Below are 19531 nucleotides of genomic sequence, written 5' to 3' on the forward strand. Positions count from 1 at the left end.
GTGCCATGTGTCAAGGCTTTAAAGGACAGGATAACCGTCTTGCTTACGGGCAATGTTGCAGGCTACAAATTGAAACCCTTTGAGATCTAACACGGCGAGAGCCCCAGGGCCTTCAAGCATATCCATGGCACACACTGCCGTGCCCTCCAGGAGCAGAAAGTGGTCTTGGATGACACGGCTCCTCTTCTGAAACGCCCTCCTGAATGGCTATGCTAGCCAAATGGTGAAGCACTGTGCAGAGAATAACATGCCTTTCAAGATTTTGCTTATTATTGATAATTCCCCCACACATCTGCCTTTTATTAGTGATCTTCCTCTTAATACCAAAGTGGTGTTTCTTCCTTCGAACACCACCTCTGGATCCAACCAGTGGATCAAGGATTGATAGCAATTTTTAAAGTCAATGACCTGAGAAGGCCCTGTGCCCAAGTGATTGCTGCAACTGAGGAAGACACGGGGAAGATGTGAACGCAATTCTGGGTGTATATAACATTTCCGACTGCATCAAGAGCACTACTTGCTGACCGGGCACAGTGGCTCACACTTGTAATCCCAGCACTCTGGGAGGCCGAGGTGGGTGGATCGCTTGAGCTCAAGAGTTCGAGACCAGCCTGAGCAAGAGTGAGACCCCCACCTCTAGGGCGGCGCCTGTGGCTCAGTGAATAGGGTGCCAGCCCCATATATCAAGGGTGGTGGGTTCAAACCCAACCCCAGCCAAATTGCAACAAAAAAATAGCCGGGTGTTGTGGCAGGCGCCTGTAGTCCCTGCTAGTTGGGAGGCTGAGGCAAGAGATTCGCCTAAGCCTAAGAGCTGGAAGTTGCTGTGAGCTGTGACACCCCAGCACTCTACCGAGGGCAACAAAGTAAGACTCTGTCTCTAAAAAACAAAACAAAACAAAACAAAACCCATCTCTAAAAAATAGCTGGGCGTTGTGACAAGTGCCTAACGATGCATTTCACAGAACGTATCCCCATTGTTCATTAAGCAGCACATGACTGCATATTCTTTAAATAGCATGTCACTTACAGACAGACCTACATGTGCACACACAGACATTGAGTATTCATGGACCCACATAGCTTGCACATTATCACAAACACAGTTTATTCATCTAAGGCCCTGCGTGCATCTTGCAGCATTGCACACGATCTTGCACATGCAACTCATCACCACCTGGGAAGCTTCAGACTCCCTATAAATTTTATAGGGTAATGGTTGAGAGACTCACTCTGAAGTCAGTTGGCCTGAGTTAGAATTCCAGTTCTGCTATTTACCGGCTGATCTTGAAGAGGCTCATAAGATTTATAATGAACTTAGAATGGTACCAACCCCAGGGTAGGTACTCAATAATCTCTATCTATAATTATCACACAGTTTCAGATGTTTACTGTTCCCATTTCACAGGCAAGGAAATTGATGTCCAGAGAGTGAAAGTGACTTGTCCAATGTCATAAGAATGATGATAAAAACGGTGGTGGTAGAGATAATGACCATGAGGGCTATGATGGTAGTGGTGATGGTACTGATGAAGGGGATGGTGGTGATGGTGGTGGAGGTGAGGATTGTTGATGGTGGTGGTGATGATAATGAAGAAAATGATGGTGGCGATGATGATGAAAGTGATGATGCTGTGGAAGATGGTGATGAGGAGGACGATGAAGATCGCCATGGTGATCAGGATGGGGATGGTAATGATATATAATGTCAGACACTTATGTAGCGCTTAGAAGAGCCTAGCGTTGTTCTAAGTGGTTTCATACATATTGTCTCATTTAATCCCCATAACAACTGTATGAGATAGGCACTATAATTATCTCCACTTCATTTTATTTTTTTAATTTAATATCTGTTTTTATTTTATTTTGGATTAATATAAGGGCACATACAATTACATTACATTGTTTTCATTTGTTAGGAAAAGTCCAAGTTAGAGAAATGGAGGCACATAAATGTTATGTCACTTGCCCCAAGTTCCATAGTGGGTAAGGGTGAAGCACAGAGATGGCCTCCAGGGTCCTTGCAGATTGCACAGGCACTGCCTTGATATCTTGGTCTCCCTTTCCTCTAATTTCCCCCACTTGAACCCTTGAATGATATTGGGCTTTTCCCTGTGACTCTTACTCTATGTGTCCATAGGGGCCTTTCTCCCTGATTCTGTTAAGACTTCTTCTCTGGTTTGCATTATTTTCTAGGAATCCCTTACTGTTAGGTATGGGAAACCCAAAATAACTAGAACCAAGAACCTTGGATTCCATTCCTAGCCCTGTTCAAAGAACCACATGGCCACGGCCAAGGCCCTTAACTTCTTTGGCTTCCACTCTGCCCATCTGTGAAATGGGAATGACTGTGTCTCCCTCAAAGGAGTCATTTCTAAGACTGGGCATCTTCATGAGCACGAATGGCCTTTATAAACTGTGAAAATACCTACAGGTATTGACAGCAGTATCAGGGAGCTGGGAAGCTCTCAGAAACCTCGGCTCTGGGTCTCTGCGTTCAGAGTAGCACCTGGATTTCTGTTTGGCTTTGTTTCCACAAACCCTGGGGTCCTTCTGCACAAAGTACTCAGGGAGAGATGGTCTTGGGGCCAGCCAGAGCAGAGTCTTAGAAGCAAACTAGCCTACATGACTTTTTCTAGCAACAAGGAAAAGTTATATCTCAGTTAGTATAGGGTCTGTTACCCTGCAGCAACAAATAATCTCCCAAATCACAGTGGCTGAAAAACACATTATTTCTTGTTCACATTAAATTCCCATCACCTGTCAGCAGGGGGCTCTGTTCAAGCTCATCCCTGGACTCCAGAGTGATGGAACAGCGAACATCACGCATGTTGCCAGTCTAGAGGGTCTCACTTTGTCAATTAAGTGCATGGTCTGAAAGTGACACTTGCAAATTCTGTTCACAAAGTAATGAGTCAAAGCTAACACAAAACCCCACTCAAAGGGACCAGGTAGAGCAATCCTACCATATGGGAACAGCTGGAAATAATTGGATACCAGCACTAATGACGACCACAAGGAAGAAAAAGGCAGCAGCTATAACTCACACCAGGCAAGCGCTGTTCCCTGCAGCCAGAACTGCTGGGATGGATCAAGTGTGCCCATTCCTGTGAAACATTCCCTCCCAAGGCAACATTTTGGGGATTACGTGGACTATGGAGTCCTAGAGGTCTGAATGTGGAAGGTGGCTTTTCAACAATGCTGCATAACTATGGGACAGGTATTTCCTCTTTTAACCTAGATTCCTCATTTGCAAAACAGGGTAAACTCCCAACCAAAAAGAATGTTAAGAGATAATGCTATGTCATGCTTGCCCCCACGCCTGGCACCTACAGGGTAGCCCATAAATGGTGGCCATTATTCTCCAAGGGCTCAGGCTTTGAAGAGACTCACCCTGGGCCCACCCTTTACCCCAGCCTCTGAGCCTGGCCTTAGCCCTTCCCACCCTGGTCTGCCCCTACTGTCATCGCGTTTCTGCAGTCCTGTGGTGCCTTGCAGTGAAGCTGGGCCCTCGCTTCCTGGGGGTTTCCACCCCCATGGGAGGAGTGAAGGGAATGCTACGGCACATGGGTGATCCAAAGAAACTCAGTGGCTTATCTGCATGTTTGTTAATGAGGAAAATAGTCACCCATGGAAACCTAGAGACTAGAGAGTAAGAGATGGTCCAAGGAGCATAGAGTCTCATCCTGAGCACCTTCCTCTGCCAAAACTTATGGCCATCTGCCTCTAGAATGACTGGCAGGTGCTCACTTCAGCAGCACATACATAACATTGAAATGATACAGAGAAGATTAGCGTGGCTACTGTGCAAGGATGGAAGAATAACCAGAGGCCTGCCCCCAGCTCAGGTGGGTGGAGAAAAGCCAGGGAAGAGGGAGTCTCTCCTCCTCAAGCCCATCCTTCCTCAGCCTCTTTATCTCCTCTCCCTATTATTTCTCCCAAGCACATATATACACCCTCATACCTCCAGCTATCACCCCTAAGTAGACAGCTGTCATATCTTTCTTTGGCCCAAACCTCTCTCCCAAGATCCAGGTTCATATGCCCCTTGCCTCCTGGGCACCTCCATGTCCCTGTCCACAGGCACCCCAAATTCAACCTGTCCAAACCCGACTCATCTTCTCTCCCAGCCCACCCCAACCTGGTCTTCCTCCCACATTCCCTATGTTTTTATATCAGTGATCAAAGACATTCAGCATTGAATGTTCAGCACAACTTTAATGCCTGCTACTGGGAGCAGGGAGCTGTGGATACTGAGATGAAAGATGTGGTCTCAGCCCTCAGCAAGGTCTCAGTCTATGGGGAAAGACAGATGAGAACCAAGTGAGTTAATTGCAGGGGCATCGGGGGCCTAAGAGGGAGTGATCTACCCTGTAGGTAAGGCAGGGTGTTGTCAGGAAAACATCCCAGAGGAGGCAACCTGAAGAATGAGTGTCCTCAGAACGGGTGGAAGACAGCATTCCAGACAAAGGGAACCGCAACCACAGAGCAGCTCAACAGCATGGAGCATTCAGAGAGCACAGTCCTCTGTGGCTACAGCATCAGTGCAAAACCAGAGGAAAGAAGTGAGTGTGAGAAACTAGGTGCCAAACAAGCAGGAGAAAAGGGTTTCAGTATCGCTTTGCTTGGTCCTAAGAGTGGACTCCCTCTATTAATGGGAGTGCATCGGCAAGACGAGAGTGAGCCAGGTTTTCTCACCAGGGAATGAGGGACCTCTGGGGAATCCTTCAGCAGAGTTCAAGTTCAACAAAGCCTCCCAGAAATAAGGGCCCTTCTTGGACCTTATGGCTTATACCTCCCGTAAACTGGTGCTGACTACAACCCCTTAAGGCCCTGACTCTTTCTCATTTTCCTGGACTCTTCCATGAACTCTATTCCCTCTGGAGCCGTGGGATTGGCTGCTCTCGAGTTTAGTACAACCCAGGTCCAGCCAGCTGAAATCCAGGGAGGCCTGGGGGTTTACAGAGATGAGATTGATGGGGGCAGCGAGTGGCCTAGACCTCTAGGTCTAGCGTTACAGCAGATCCTCAGTGCCTTAGAGGAAGCACTTGGACTGAGGGCAATGGGAAACCATAGATGGGTTCTAAAGAAGGAAATTATAAAGTTATATTTGTGAATTGCACAGATGATGGAAAGTTGCCCTAAGTACTTGGCAGTATTGGCCAGAATATTCTAACGGAGGCAGTCCTAGCCCTTCTTCTCATAAATCAGAGGCTCTGGGGGAACAGAATGTACTAATGAGGGCTAGTCACTAAAGAAAGTCATTTCCCAGACTCAACATTCATACCTCTTCATGTAGATAAAGAGTAGAAGTCTTGTTCAAGGTCATTGCGTGATCACCTGGGCTGAGCTCAAGCCCAATCTCCAGCCCAGTGTTGCAGAGCTGCTGTGGCTTCAAGCAGATAAGGAATCCTTACTGAAGGGAAGAAGTTGTTTCCAACTTTCTCCAAGGAGTGGAGACTCCCTCGCCTCCACTGCCTCCTTATGAGAACAGCCTAAACCTATAGCCCCACTTTCTCCATATTCCAATTCTCTGGACTTTCTGTGTCAAGACCAAAGCAGCCAGATCAGCAACCTTGCCATCACCATGGCCAGGAAGTAGGGAGGCAGAAATCCATAGGAGGAGTCCCTAACATCGTTTTTGATATCTGAACATGAACATTCTGCAGCCCACAATTCACACGTGCAGACCTGCATATATTCACACATGCACACACACACACACACACACACACGAGCTGCCTGCTGCCCACACTCAGCCAAAGCCCTTCAGAAATACCTCAAGGATGCACTGGCTGCCCACGTTTTAGCCAGTCATCCCTCTGAAACTCCAGTGGGGGTCCTGAGCACTTTCTGGATCTTAATGAGCCTTTCATCTAGGTCTTCGAAGGTCCCTCTGGGTTTCTACCTTGGTCTAGGTGTGCCTATGTCTTTGTCTCTTGGTCTTTTTCTATCTTTTTCTCTGTTTCTATGACTCTTTTTCTAAGGCACCATCACAGACTGGCAGGGTAGAAAGGGTCCTTAGACTTCAACAAGCCCCAAACTGTACTTGTGGAAATGAGGACATAGGAGTCCCACAAGGAGAAGAGACTTGCCCATGAGCATACATCTAGTCTTGTCCTACCATAGTCAACATTGTTCTTGTTTTATCAAAGCTAAAGTCTTCCTTGTCAAGAAAGACTCATGAGTTTGTTCTAATGCCAAGTAGAAAAAAGAAGAGCAGGATAAGGAGGATAATGTGATTCTACAGCAGCTAGGGGTAGCAGGGAAAACTTTGGACCAGAAGATGAGACCTTAGTTCTAGGAACAGTTTGCCCATAAACATGCTATTTAACTTCAGGCATGTCACTTGCTCTCTCTGAGCCTCAGTTGCCTCTTCTGTGAAATGGAGCTAACTAGAGAAATGCTGGATGCTTTACAAGCTTCTGATTAATTTTCTATTAGAAGAAGGAAGTGCTTTGGAATAAATTGTAAGGGCGGCACCTGTGGCTCAAAGGAGTAGAGCACCGGCGCCATATGCCGGAGGTGGCGGGTTCAAGCCCAGCCCCTGCCAAACACTGGAATAAATTGTAAAACATCCAACAAGTATGAAGGGCAGGACAAGGATGACGACTGATGACTTACAATAATGATGGGCTTGGTGACAATAGTGATGACAATGATGGTAATAATGGTTACGATGGTGACAGTGGTAGTAAGGACACTAATGATGATGGTAGTAATGAGATTGATGATGTTGATGATGACAAGAGCAATAAGGGTAGTGATGAGACCTGTGATGATGGTGGTTATGATGGGATGGGGTCATAGTGATGATGGTGATGGTGGTGATAAGAGGTGTGATGATGGTGACCATTGTGATGGTGGTGATGATGCTGATGTTGGAGATTATGGCGGTGATGGTGGTGAGAGTTGAGATAAGGGTGACAGCAGTAATGATGGTGACCATGTTCACAATAACAGAACGCATTGCCCTACACCCAGGCCTCTGTGACCGACATGTAAAACAGTGAATGTACTTCAGAGATAGCAGCGCCCTCTAGGGCTTCCTCCTACCCAGGAACTTGTCCTCTTCTTGTATCAGCCCAGGCCTCTGATCCCACCTTCTCCTCAAGTCAGCCCAAACCTCAGATCCAAGCTGCAGACCCCTCAGCCTTCCCTGCAGGTGTCACTCTAGGCTGAGCTCATGTGTGTCACCTCTCTGCAGCCTAGTCTCCCCTCCTGGCCCCTCCCCAGCCTATTCTTCCCTCCATTCACTTCTACACCTGGACGAAGAGAGCACACACACTTGCCACAGCTCTTTACACCTGGGACACCTCCTATTTCCCTGCCCGGCCTCCTTCTCTCAGCAGTGCCGAGCAGTCAGCTTCCTCAGACAAGAGGCAGGATGGACAGAGCCCTGCCTGCTGCCAACACACAACTCTTCCTCCTCTCCTGCGACAGGACAACTCTAGGATGTAAGCTCACAGGGTGGCACCAAGCCCAGCTTTCAGTCTCAGGCCCCCACCCCCCATGAGAGTGACCTCTTAGTCTCTAGAGACTATGAGAAGAGCCTGCCTCCTGCCAGGCATAGATTGGGGGGGGGGGTGTTTCCTAAACTCTATGCCCATCCTGCTAGTCCTCAGCAGGCTGGAGCCAGAGGAAAGCAGCTGTAGGATGGGCAATATCCTCTCTGTGTACTGGGACAACCACTCCCCTTCCCTGCAGCCAACTTCTTAGCACAAGGAGGGGATCAGGACCAGTCAGAAGATGAGAAGGGATTAGGAGCAGGAGGGAAACAGCTGTCGGGTAGAACTGAAGCCTGGAGTTCAGAGCTCCAGTATCCTCAACCCAATATTGTATCCCATCCACTGTGCCTCAATTTCTCCTTTGTATGAGGCATAACCTCAGAAAGATGAAGAAGCTATTGGGTGTCCTCACTGCAGGAGGGGAGTGAATTGTCAGCTTCCCACGGCCCTGGCCTCCCCAGGGTCTCTGACAGGGTCCCCTGGGTCTCCACTCCCTGCCGTGGCTGCACCTTGACAAGCACCGCTGAGAATCAATCACTCCCCACAGAACCAAGCCCCAGCCCCTGACATTCCAATTAAATACTTCACTCTGACCTTGGTCGCATCATGTAGGCTTGGAATAACGTCATCTGTCTTCTCTGGATAGACGGAGTCTGTAGGCCAGGCAGGGGGAATGGGCAGCCACCAGTCCCCAGAGCTGGCCTTGTCACCACAGGGACACATTTCAATCAAGAGGAGCTGCAGCAGCGGCACTCTTGGGAAGGAAAGCCATCAGCCTTCCCAGGGACAAGCATTCATCTCTGTGGGAGGAGAAAAACAGCCAGGGGGAGCCCCATGTTTATCCTGATGCCCTTCGCATCAGTTGGCTGTCCACAGTCAGCTGGGAGCGGGAAAAGGGGGACCAGAGGACAGGGCAGATGGCTCCTGGTTAGATGTGGGAGACAGCCCCCAGCAGGGATCCCCACAGCTGATGGGGGACAGCCGGCCCTTCCTGAGGCAGCCCCCACTCTGAAAGGGGAGACAGGGCCCCTGCCCTAGAGTTTCTTCCAGATGGAGACAGCCTGGTGTGGGGAAGTCTTGAGCTAAGCAGAATTCCTGCCCTTGGGACCTCTTCTTTCTGATGGGGAGACTCAGCCTTCCCGGACTTGTAGAAAGCCCAGCCTGAGAGACACAAGGGAAGACAGTCCCTGCCTTGGGATTCTCCATCCGACGGGCAACTTTGTGACATGTCCCCTGCACCCTTCCACATAGGGCCAAGGGAAGCCAAGCCCCTCCATACAAGGCTTCCTAGAGGAACATTTATGATGTTTGGCATAGGCAGACCTGACCTGAGTTCTAGTTCCAGGTCTATGCTTTCCTTCCTGTGTGTCTTTGAACCAGTAACTCAGCCTCTCTGAGCCCCTTTTCTTTACCTGGTAAATGGAACTCACCTTGGGAAGGAATTGAGGACTTGTTTGTGAAGCACTAAGAGATGGTCTGGGACACAGAGACCCTTTGCAGAGGGCAGTGGACTCTGAGGGAGTCCAACCCACTCAGGACAGGAAAAGGAAGCAGCCTGGGCCCCGCAGGATACCCTGTTTCCCAAAAAATAAGACATCCTCCGAAAGTAAGACCTACTTACAGGAACGAGAAGACGTCCCCTGAAAATAAGACCTAGCGCATCTTTGGGAGCACACCTTAAAATAAGACACTGTCTTATTTTCAGGGAAACAGGGTAGTAACAAGCCAGCTTCAGGGATCAGAAAGGGACTCCAACCTGCCACACTCCTCCTTGGGCCACCAGACGATGACACAGAGGCCAGGTGCCCAGGCAGCATTACTGAAGATGACCCAGCGGCCTAGACAGAGGGCAGAGGGAGCAGGACTCACCCTCAAAGCAACTCCAGATTAAAAAATTAGAAACTATTATCCCAGAAGCAACAGAAGAGGCTCCTTGAACGCCTCCACCTCCTAAGAACTGCTTCTGAGCTGGCACAGTTTCCTTTGGGCTTATTTTTAGTTTGTTTTCCCAGTAATGATTCTTTTGGGTAGATTTCAGGGTTGTAGCTGTGTGCTCTCTGGGAGACGGGAATGGTATCCATACACACACACATAAAAAAAGAGGGTTGTTATTCATAGTAATTCAAGTGGATTTGTAAAGTTATTATTAAGCATTTGTCACCACAAAAGTCACTTTGATTTGGCATTCCTTGGAGCTAGCTGTTCTCCCTGCCCAATTTTGCTTCCTTGTCTTACATGAGAGGCCCAGAGCATTTAGGGGAACAACCTAGAACATACAGAAGGAAATGGAGATGACTCCTTTCAGGAAGAGAAGACAAACCCTCTGAGGCTCGCATCTCCGAGGAGGAACATGATGTGGGTGATAATGACGGCAAACATGCACACAGCACTTGCCATCAGCCAGTCACTGCTCCAGAGTGCGCTGCAACACTACAAAGTAGATACTTCAAATACTTATAGATACTTCCTCTTACAGATGAGGAACTAAGCACAGAGAGGGCAGGTAAGTTGTCTAAGACCACACAGCTAGTAAATAATAGAGCCAGGATTTGAACTCTGACAATCTGGCTTTCAGAGTTAGGTTCAGAACCACCCTCTAGACAGCCCCTGATAACCATAGGGGAGGATCTGAGAGCCTGATGATGAGGTAAAAACAAAGACAGGACCCCTGTGATACCAGGGTTAATCTCTGTTCTGTTCTGCAAGCAAGAATATTGCTTTACTTCGCCTGGGGAGGCAAGAGGGATCTCCAGGTGAGGAAAGCACTCTGCCCATGCCCCTGACTCCCTTTCCGTGTGCCTTGCTGATGGATTTGGAGGTGGACATGAGAAGTCCCAGGAAGATCAGCCTCAGAGGGCATTTATAATCAAATGTGCTCTCAGCCTGTGAATGAAAAACAGACTCTGTGTGGAATCCCAGCTCTGCCACTTTCTAGCTCTGTAGCCTGAAGCAGGTGACTCTGAGCCTCCGCTTTCTATTTACATACCACTCAAGTTATAGCAAAGATTCAAAGAAGTAAGGGATAGGAAGCACCTGAGGCAGCACAGGACCTGGCATCCAAACTATTGCTTCTTTTGTTATTCATTCATTCATGCATGCATGTAGGCATTTGCTCAGTAAACATTAAGGAACAATTGTTCCATGTATAGAACTGTGCTCAAGGTTGTGAGACGTTTAAAGATGAGCAAAATGTAACCTTTGTCCTTAAAGATTTTATAGGTGCATAGGGAAGGCTAAAACAGAGATCAGGTGAAGTCTAACTGTGGGGCAGACGTGATTGATTCTGTCTGGGGTGGCTGAATCAGGGTTTTCTTCTCCGTGAAGAGAATGGAGAGGAGGAGCAGTGTTCAGGTGGAGAACAGCATGGCAAAGGGTACCATGACATGGTTCACAGGGGGAGACTGGCCACGGAGGAGGGATGGGCTGGAAAATATGCAATAAGCCCTACAGGCAAATACAGGGACTTGGGGGTTAACCCAGTAGGCTATGGGGAGCCATGCACGGTTTCACAAGGAGGGGAAGACACAAGGAAGCTGAGAGTCAGATTTGGGAGTTCGGGTGGGAACCAGAAGCAGGCATCCCATCTTAAGGGAGAGAAAAAGAGAACTGGTATTTTGACCCCAGCTCTCAAATGAGCACCCTGTGTGAAATCAGGTGAGATGCCCACTGCTCTGGCCCTCGTGTTCCCCCTGGAACACTTCTGGGTTACCCAGATGGCCTCTCCTGACCCATCTGGCCATACAAGTCTTCCCCTCTTCATAGCGGACTAGGCTTCCCTCGCAGGCTTCAGTGTGCCTCCCCTCCCACCTTGCAGAGGCCTAGATTGGCCTTCCCTCCCACCCAGTGCAGGGATCTTGGGCGCTGCCAACCCTGGGAGCCAGGCAGAGCTGGCTGCACAATTTTATGGGGTCACAGGCAGCCACTCAGGAGGCTCTGGGGAGAAATCAGGCCCCTGGCTCTTCCACTTCCACCTGCACCTGGCAGCCAAGTTGGCTAGCAAAAGAGAGGTTGAGGAAGTTGTCACATCAAGAGCTTACTGCCATTTAGCCACTGGGCTATGGCAAAGCTAGTGTGCCTGCTCCCTCTCTCTGTATTTCTCTCCCCGGCTTTTGCACTCTTTCTCTGGCTCATATGTGGCCAATGCTTTGCCCCGGTATAAAGCGAAGCTGTATGGGAGGACAGGGAGGAAAAGAGGGGGAGAGCAGAGCCCCACCTGCATGGCCCAAGTTCAAATCCTCCCTTGGCTGGGTGCCCAGGGATGGTCCTAGCTTACTGTCCACGTGGGCCAGAGGGAAGAAGGGAGAGTTAACAGCTAGAGTCAGGGCTGGCTATGGGGTGGGGGTTGGAGGGAGTGGGCTACCTGCAGATGAACTAAAGGTGGAGATTTCAGGATTTAACAATCACAAACTCATATTGAGGTCATCAACCACAGACCATAGCAGAAACATACTATAAGTGAAGGACAGAGTAAGACAGAGGAAAAAAGAGAAAACAAAAGGTCCTCTGGTTTCGGCTTCTCCAGGGTGTCCGCCAATCTCCGCCAGTTGACCAGAATCCATCGGCTGTATACCACCTGTGCTGCTCATAACAACCCACTCTTCTTTATTCGCCAGACCAGCTCCCCAAACATCTCTGCCATCTTCGCCATCTCCTTCGCCTTCTTCTCAGCCTTCTCACACACCTTGGTCCCCCTGCCCTCAAAGCCATCATTCGGGTCCTGAAGATGATTCGCAGCGCTCTCCTCCGAGGCCTCCACCTGGGTGTTTATTTGGATGAGCGTATCGCCCATCTCCCACAACGTGCTCCTGTTCGCTACGTGCACTCACAGGTGCTCATGGGTGAAAGATGAGATGTCCTCACGCATCTTATTGATGACAGGTAGCAGAAACTGCTGGAAGTCTTCCTTGGGCTCCTGCACCCCGCTTCCTCCCCCTCTGCCAACTCGATGGTGTCCAGGGGCTGTGTCTTCTCCTGCTGCCTCATAACCACGGTAGTGATGGCCTCAGCAGAGAAGCGGTGAACAAAAATGAGATTTCAGAGAAATGAGAGTAAAATACCCTGCAAGCAGACAGTTCAGGGGACAACTCATTTTGTAGAGAGGGAAGACATTGGGGGTCTGTGTACATATATATGCCAACAGATGCCTTATAAGCATCCTGGTGCCTTTGGCTCTGAACAGGCGAAGTTGTGGAAGTGAACACACAACTGAGAGTGCCTGTCAGGGGCCTAGAGCTTTGTGCACAGACCCCCTTCCCAGTTCCACTCCACCTCTCAAATGCCTGAGCTGTCCTAAAATACTCACCATTTCCTGATCACACCCTATCCCCCCGGTTTACAAAAGCTGATCCCTCTCCTCACAACGGCCTCCTCTCCTCTCCCTCTTCTCCCCATGTCCCCGGACCCACACCAGCTTGTCCTTTTGAGAGTGTAGCTCAAAAGCCACCTCCTCCAGGAAACCTAGGAACCCATGACCTAGGCTAAACTAGATGTCCCACACTCCAGCCCCAGGCCTCTGTGCTCCCCTCAACTGCCACTGTGTGCTATAATTCCATACGCCCACATGATGACAAGCTTCTTGAGGGCAAAGACCATCTTATTCATCAGCATGGCTTCAGGTACATAGTAGGTGATTAATAATTCACTTATTCAATGATCATGTAATTGAGTGCCCAATGGGTCAACACGGAGAGCACCTGCTTCCTGGGCCTCCCTTCTACAGAAGGAGACAGGCAGATCAACACAGTCTGATAGATGCTTGGATGTGGGAGACACAGGGCCTTTCGGGTGCACAGACTTGTCAGGGAGGGCTTCAGAGAGGAAGAAATGCCCAAGATGAGGCTGAATAAATGAATTGAGTACATAAATGTAACTATTAGAACTGGAGTCCAAGGTCTGAGCTGAACCAACATCACCGAATCAGGGATGAAGCCCTGAAGTAATAACATAGAGAAAGAGAAAATTTGTTCCCAAGTTAGGGCTGAGCCAGGTGACGCAATTTGGAGATGGGTGAACACAGAGCAGGTAGCCAGGCTCACCCTCATAGAGAGCTATATTCCTATCTGTGTCAGTAACTAGTGTGGTGACCTCGGCCTCATCACTATCTCTCTCTGGGCCTTGGGCTTCTTATCTATAAAAACTGGAAGGAGGAGGAGTCTGATTTATAAATTGAGAACCCGACCCCATTCCAGGGGGCATTTACTGTGTAGAGATGACTGGGTGTTAGAAATGCAGAGAGAAATTAAGCAGGGGACAATGTGGTCAGGACTTGAACTCTGATTGATGCCAAAGCCTCTGTTTGTCCCCTTTTTCTATAAGGCCATGTAACCATTTCACAAGGTATCTGGGAAGACTTCACAAAGAAGACCCCTGAGCTAAGACACGAAGATGGGCAGTAACAAAGTTGTGGGGAGAGAAATGAGCCTGGCATGAAGAGGGGATGGTAGTGGCAGGGTGACAGTTCTGGCCTGGCTGGAGCAGAGGAGTCACATCAGGGAGCAGTGGGAGATGGAGATGTCTCTCTCCTGCAGGACCCAGCAGAGGCAGGTACGGGGAGGAATCCTCCTACAGAGTTTTTGGGCTGCAGCCCAAGCCCCAGCAGTCAAGGTGAGGTGGGTATGGCAGATGCAGGAACTCTGGCTTCAGCAGAGAAGGGGACACAGTAAGACCTGGGACAACCAAGAAAAGCCCCAGGTGGTCAGGGCAGTGGACTCCCAGGTTCTGGAAGGTCAGGGCAGTGAAGTACCAGGCAGGTCTTTATGCGAAAACATATCCAAGCCCCAATTATCAAGACCAGGTAAAAACAAAGGACCAGCTACTGAAACAAATGAATGAGAATTAATAATCCCATCAGTCAATTCTGTTGAGCACATACACCAGGCTCTGTTCTAGGCACTGGAAATACATTGGCGAATGGTTCATATAGAATCTTGGCCCTTGGGGCACTTACAATCTACCAGGGGAGAGAGACAAATAGACACATTATAAAATCAAATGCCACTGCTATGAATCAAATTGAAATAGCATTAAAGAATGGAGCAATGGAGATAGAATGATAGTTGTGCTATTTTATCCCAGCTCCCCAGGGAGGGCATCTCTGAGAAGGTGGCAGTTGAGCACAAACCTGAATGAAGTAAAAGAGCAAGACATCATAGGGCTTAGGGGAGAGGCATTCCAGGTGGAGGAAGCAGCAAGCACAAAGGCCCTGAGGCAGAAATGCGCTTGACACATTACTGCAGAGAGGCCTTTGGGGCGCCCATGTAATAAATGAGTTTGGAAAAGCAGCTATGGGTCAAATTACATATACCTGTAGACCATAGTGAACAGTTTGGTTTCAATAACAGTTAACAATCAACACGCACAGAGTCTGCAGTTGAGTTCAGTACTATTGGGCCATCAGCACACATTTGCTATTATTTTTAAAGTACCTGAGGGAGTTGGTCTATTTCCATTTAACAGATGGAGAAACTGAGGCTCAGAAAGTTGAGGTGGTTTTAAACAAGGCTGCAGAATGAGTGCTGGGGCCAGGATGTTAGGGTGCCCATACACTCCAGTTTGTCCTGAATGGTCAGTCCACTTGAGGCTGCAGTTCCAAGGTAGTTACTAATAGCACCCTTCTTTACTCTCAAAAATATCCCAGTTTGGATGACAAATTGTATGATCCCTGTCATGACCTAAATTGTGTCCCTTGACCATTCATAGATTGAAGCCTCAACCCCAAGTCACTCTAAATGCAACCTTACTTGGAGACAAGGTCTTAAAAGAAGTGACTAAATTGAAATGTACCCATTATCATGAAGCCCTGATCCAAATATAAGGATATCCTTATAAGAAGAGAGACAGCAGAGATTCGTGAGCACAGAGAAATGAGCATCGGAAAACACAGCAAGGGGCATCTGCAGCCAAGAAAAGAGGTCTCAGGGGAAACCACTCTGCCAGCACCTTGATCTTGGGCTTTCAGCCTCCAGAACTATGAGAAATAAATTTCTGTTGTTTAAGCTTCCTAGTCTGCAGTATTTTGTCACTGCAGCCCAAGCAAACTAGTACAGTTGCTTTGCCTTATGGGACTGAGACCACGGTTTCTGCTTTAGAAAACCATATGCTGGCTGTGTCACACTGCCCTTACTTAGCTGCTGATATTCCTCTGAGTTGTGTGTCACTATTGGCCCTAGAATCAGAACTGGGAGCTCAGCCTGCAGGGGGAGGCAAAGTGGTCCAATTGCAGGGTAGAGGCCAGGTGATGGTTATAACAGCCAGGATTGTGCATAACAGTGTATTGAATAAGGTATACACCTACCAGCACATAGGTGGGGGTATGGATGCTGGGGAAGGGGAGAGGAAGGCTGAGACACTCAACGCTACACAGCAGAAAGAGCACTATCCTCTGCTCAGAGAGGTCCGTGCTCCCAGAGACCCTGTCCTGGGCTTCTTCACAGCACTGCCTCCCTGTGTTGAATGGCCTCTTATGTCCAGACCTTCACTGTTCATAAGCATGTCCAGCCAGAGGTGGCGGCTCTGTCATCTGTGTAGTCCTGGGCCTTTATATACCACAGTAAAAGTGGTTAAGTGGGTTACATGCCTAAGCTTCGGAAGCATACAACCCTGGCTTTGAGTTGGGGTTCTGCTGCTTTCTAAGTATGTGACCCCAGGCAAGAAACTTACCTTCTCTGAGCCTCGGTTTTCTCACCTTGAAAAGAGCAGTAATAACAGTATCTTCATAAAAGCATTGTAGTGACGGCTCTGATAATGCAGGCAAAATGTCCAGCACAGTGACTAGCACCTGAAAAGCACCCAGTCATTATGTCAGCCATTACTAATGGTATTAACTAGGTTCTCAGTATGGGTTTGTGGAAGCTCTTGAACTTCTGCCATTTGGGTGTTATCTGTCTTGTTCAACCTCTGCATTCTAGTACTGAGCACAATGCTTCACACATAATTAGACCTCAATAAAAAATTCAAAGTATTTTAATAAAATGACTGAATTAACAAGTCTGTTTTTACAGCTATAAAATGAGATGGCTAGCTTAGGAAATTTCTGAGCCCTGCTCCAGTGGAGGCAGACTAGGATCCTGCTCCCCAAAATATCTCCTCTTTGTAGTATCCCACATTGGCCTGTCCTATCTCCTCTTGTTGGCAGGCATCCTGGAAAATGGGTATGCTGAAGGACAATTGTCCCCTGGTCCACCTTGGTGGCTGATCAAGCAGAGGAGGAAGTGGGTGCCAATTTCTGTCTGGGTCCTTGACAGGCATTTGTGCAGGGCACTGGGGCCTGAGACAGAGCCCTGCTTGCTGCCTAGCTTCTTGGCAGGAGGTTGGGGCTGTCCCAGGCATCACCCAGGAGCTGGTGACTGAGATGACTCCCTGCCAGTGACAATCTTCTGTCCAGAAAGACACTCGCTGTAAACAGATGAGGAAAAGCAAAAAGGTGACACTACCATCCTAAGTTGGTAAGATGCTCATTTGAGACAGAAAGCATGCCAGATCCCCTCTCCAGCCTGGACTCCACCTGGTTGCTCCTCTGACCTCCCTGACCCAGGTTCCAGTGATATTGTCAGCTGAAAATCTATGACCGGGACTCACAGGTGAGGCCAAGGGCAGTCTGTTGGTGTGGTAAGGAAAGGCAGAGGGAAAGTATGAACCCCTTTCCAGGTAAACAACATACAGGATTGGAATAGCTGGAGCAACTGGCTATGTCAACCTCATGTCACTGTTTTTTCCTTGAGCCCTAGAATTCGCACTGCCAAGATTAACAGGCCTATGGAGCACTGGCGATGGAGTTATGTGGAGATTTTATTCTCTAGGCGGGCACCCTTGGGCAAGGAGGAGGGGGTCTGGCATGTGGGGATCAGAGGACAATCAGACATGCTGACCTGGCAATAGGCTCCCAGTTCACCCAGGAGGTACAGGAAGAATACTGTATTCTCTGAAGACAGCAGGCTGCCCCCACCCTTCCAGATCATGGGCCTCAGTCTTTTCAATAAGATCAGCAAAAAACATGTGATGACATGTAACATTGCAACCCTATCTATTGTAAGCTTAGTATCTGCCTTCCCTTCTAGAATCCAAGTTCCACGAGGACAAGGGCTGGCGTTCTGTTTTGTTCAGTTAGGTCCTACAGTGCCTGTGATGTTGGAGATAATTGTACTACTGTGAAAGGGAGGGACAGAGACAGAAGGGAGAAGAAACTGAGCCAGCAAAGGGAGTCCCATTTTCTTATCACCTAAGAGGTATGAGGGGCAGAGAGGAGAACTAGTGTCTGAGTTCCTGCCTTCCCACAACTGAGAGAGAGGACCAAAATTGCTGACCCTCCATTGTCAACTGGGAACATTGTGGAGAAGTGTGGTCCACATCCTGGGGGAAGATGTGTCCTAGGCAGCAAAGTATCTTATCTCTTCCCTCTGGCCATCCTCAAGACTGTGTCCCTTCTAATGGGATCAGGGCAGGGGTGGAAGGCCCTCCCTGCTTCCTCCCCTCCCTGGTGCCCTGGGGAGGTGTTCTTCCTTTATCCCCTAAACAGAGCCTGATTGGTAGCTTGCCTCTGGAAGGGATGGTTAATAAGCCCTTGGGTGACTTTAATTGCCATTAGGCATTAGGGACCCAATGAGAATTATCTTCTTTGATGACTCAAGCACCTTGGAGCCTCAGGGCCTCTTAAGAGGGCTAGCTCTGGCCATGCTGCACCTCCCAGCTCCAGACAGACATGGGGTGAGGGAAGGGCCTCAGTATCAAGCAGCCACAGCCAGCAGGGAGGAGGAAGGCTTCCAGGAACAGTTCAAGCCCATTTTCCAAAAAGCAAAATGTCACTTTCCTGGATGAAAAGGAAACTCCCAGAGTCAAGAGGGCTAGAATCTAGTCAGAGGGATGGCAGCAGGGCTTGAGCACCCCAATGGCCTTGCTCTGACCTATCTCACCCCACTCTGGTTGGATGCAAGGGATGGAGGGGAGACCCTCAAGATCCACTCCCTCTGCCACATGGCTGTGTGCCTAAGATTGAAGGCCCTGTGCCTCCAGAGTAAGATGGGGTTGAGATCCCGCCTCTGGAGGTTGAAGCATGATACCCAGAGATGCTATAAAATAATTGCCATTGATTCAAGGCCTGGTTGATGGTTGAGAGTTGACTTGTCCAGTCTGATCTAGGTTGCACTCTAATGGAAGGGACCTGACAGTGGGAAGGAACGCCACTCTTGCCACCACTCCCCCTCGCAGCTGGTGCGTGGGTGAGTATGCAAGGGGCATTCCCCACCTCCACCCCGCCTCTTTAAAGGCTTGCAAAACAACCTGTAGGAAGGCATGTAACCCTCCTCTCTGCCTCCCTTCGCCTGTAGCGGAGTGGGTCTCCCCCAGCTAGGCTCTGAACCCATCCTGCACCAAGCTGAGTCCAAGAGTACCCATACTGGCCCGAGAGGAGCTGGGCGAGTCAGTTAGAATGATGCTCACCCCGACGCCCCCAAGAGCCCCACGCACACTCTTTCTGTGGGTAGGGGTAGGATGCCCCCTACCCGCACCTCTGGCAGAGCGGCTGCGAAACACCTCCGGCGCAGCGCTCGCTGGGAAGCGTGCGCCCTTTGAAAAGGGACATCGGTGACTGCGGTGGTGTCTACCCTGGAGAAACACAGCCAGCGCAGCCGGCCGGCCCCATTTGGGTCCCCGCTGTAGCCTGCGTTGTAGGGGAGTTGGAGGGAATAAAACATAAAACAGGGCAAGCTGAATCGCGAGGTCGGCCCTTGCTCTAGTCTCCTTAAGGAGCCGCGCGCGCCCCCAGGCTGGGAATGCGGAATGGACACGTGGACCGAGGAGGGGGAGCTGGGGTGGGGGGAGTCTCCGTGGCGCGCGAGCCGTGGGCCGCGCGCTCCGGGGCCACGTGACCACGAGGAACCTGGGAGGGGAGGGGAGGGGAGGAGGAGAGCAAGGGAGCGAGCGCGCGGAGCTCTGCGCCCGCTACTGCCCCGGTGGGCGCTGAATCCCGGACGGGGGAGGAGGGCGGGCGAACGCGAGTGTGTGTGTCTCTCTCGAATCATTTACCGCGGAGC

General features: G+C 49.6%; 1 non-coding gene and 1 pseudogene across 1 annotated transcript; one reads left to right on the top strand and one right to left on the bottom strand.

The window, feature by feature from the left end:
* Nucleotides 1-3739: 3739 nt before the first annotated feature.
* On the top strand, nucleotides 3740-3845 carry LOC128571394 (U6 spliceosomal RNA). Its single transcript, XR_008375816.1, has one exon. It is a non-coding gene; the product is annotated as a U6 spliceosomal RNA (small nuclear RNA).
* An 8242-nt stretch (nucleotides 3846-12087) lies between these two features.
* LOC128571076 (MORF4 family-associated protein 1-like) lies at nucleotides 12088-12488 on the bottom strand (annotated as a pseudogene).
* Nucleotides 12489-19531: the final 7043 nt, after the last annotated feature.

Source organism: Nycticebus coucang, chromosome 18, assembly GCF_027406575.1.
Source record: "Nycticebus coucang isolate mNycCou1 chromosome 18, mNycCou1.pri, whole genome shotgun sequence".
Classification (NCBI taxonomy): domain Eukaryota; kingdom Metazoa; phylum Chordata; class Mammalia; order Primates; family Lorisidae; genus Nycticebus; species Nycticebus coucang.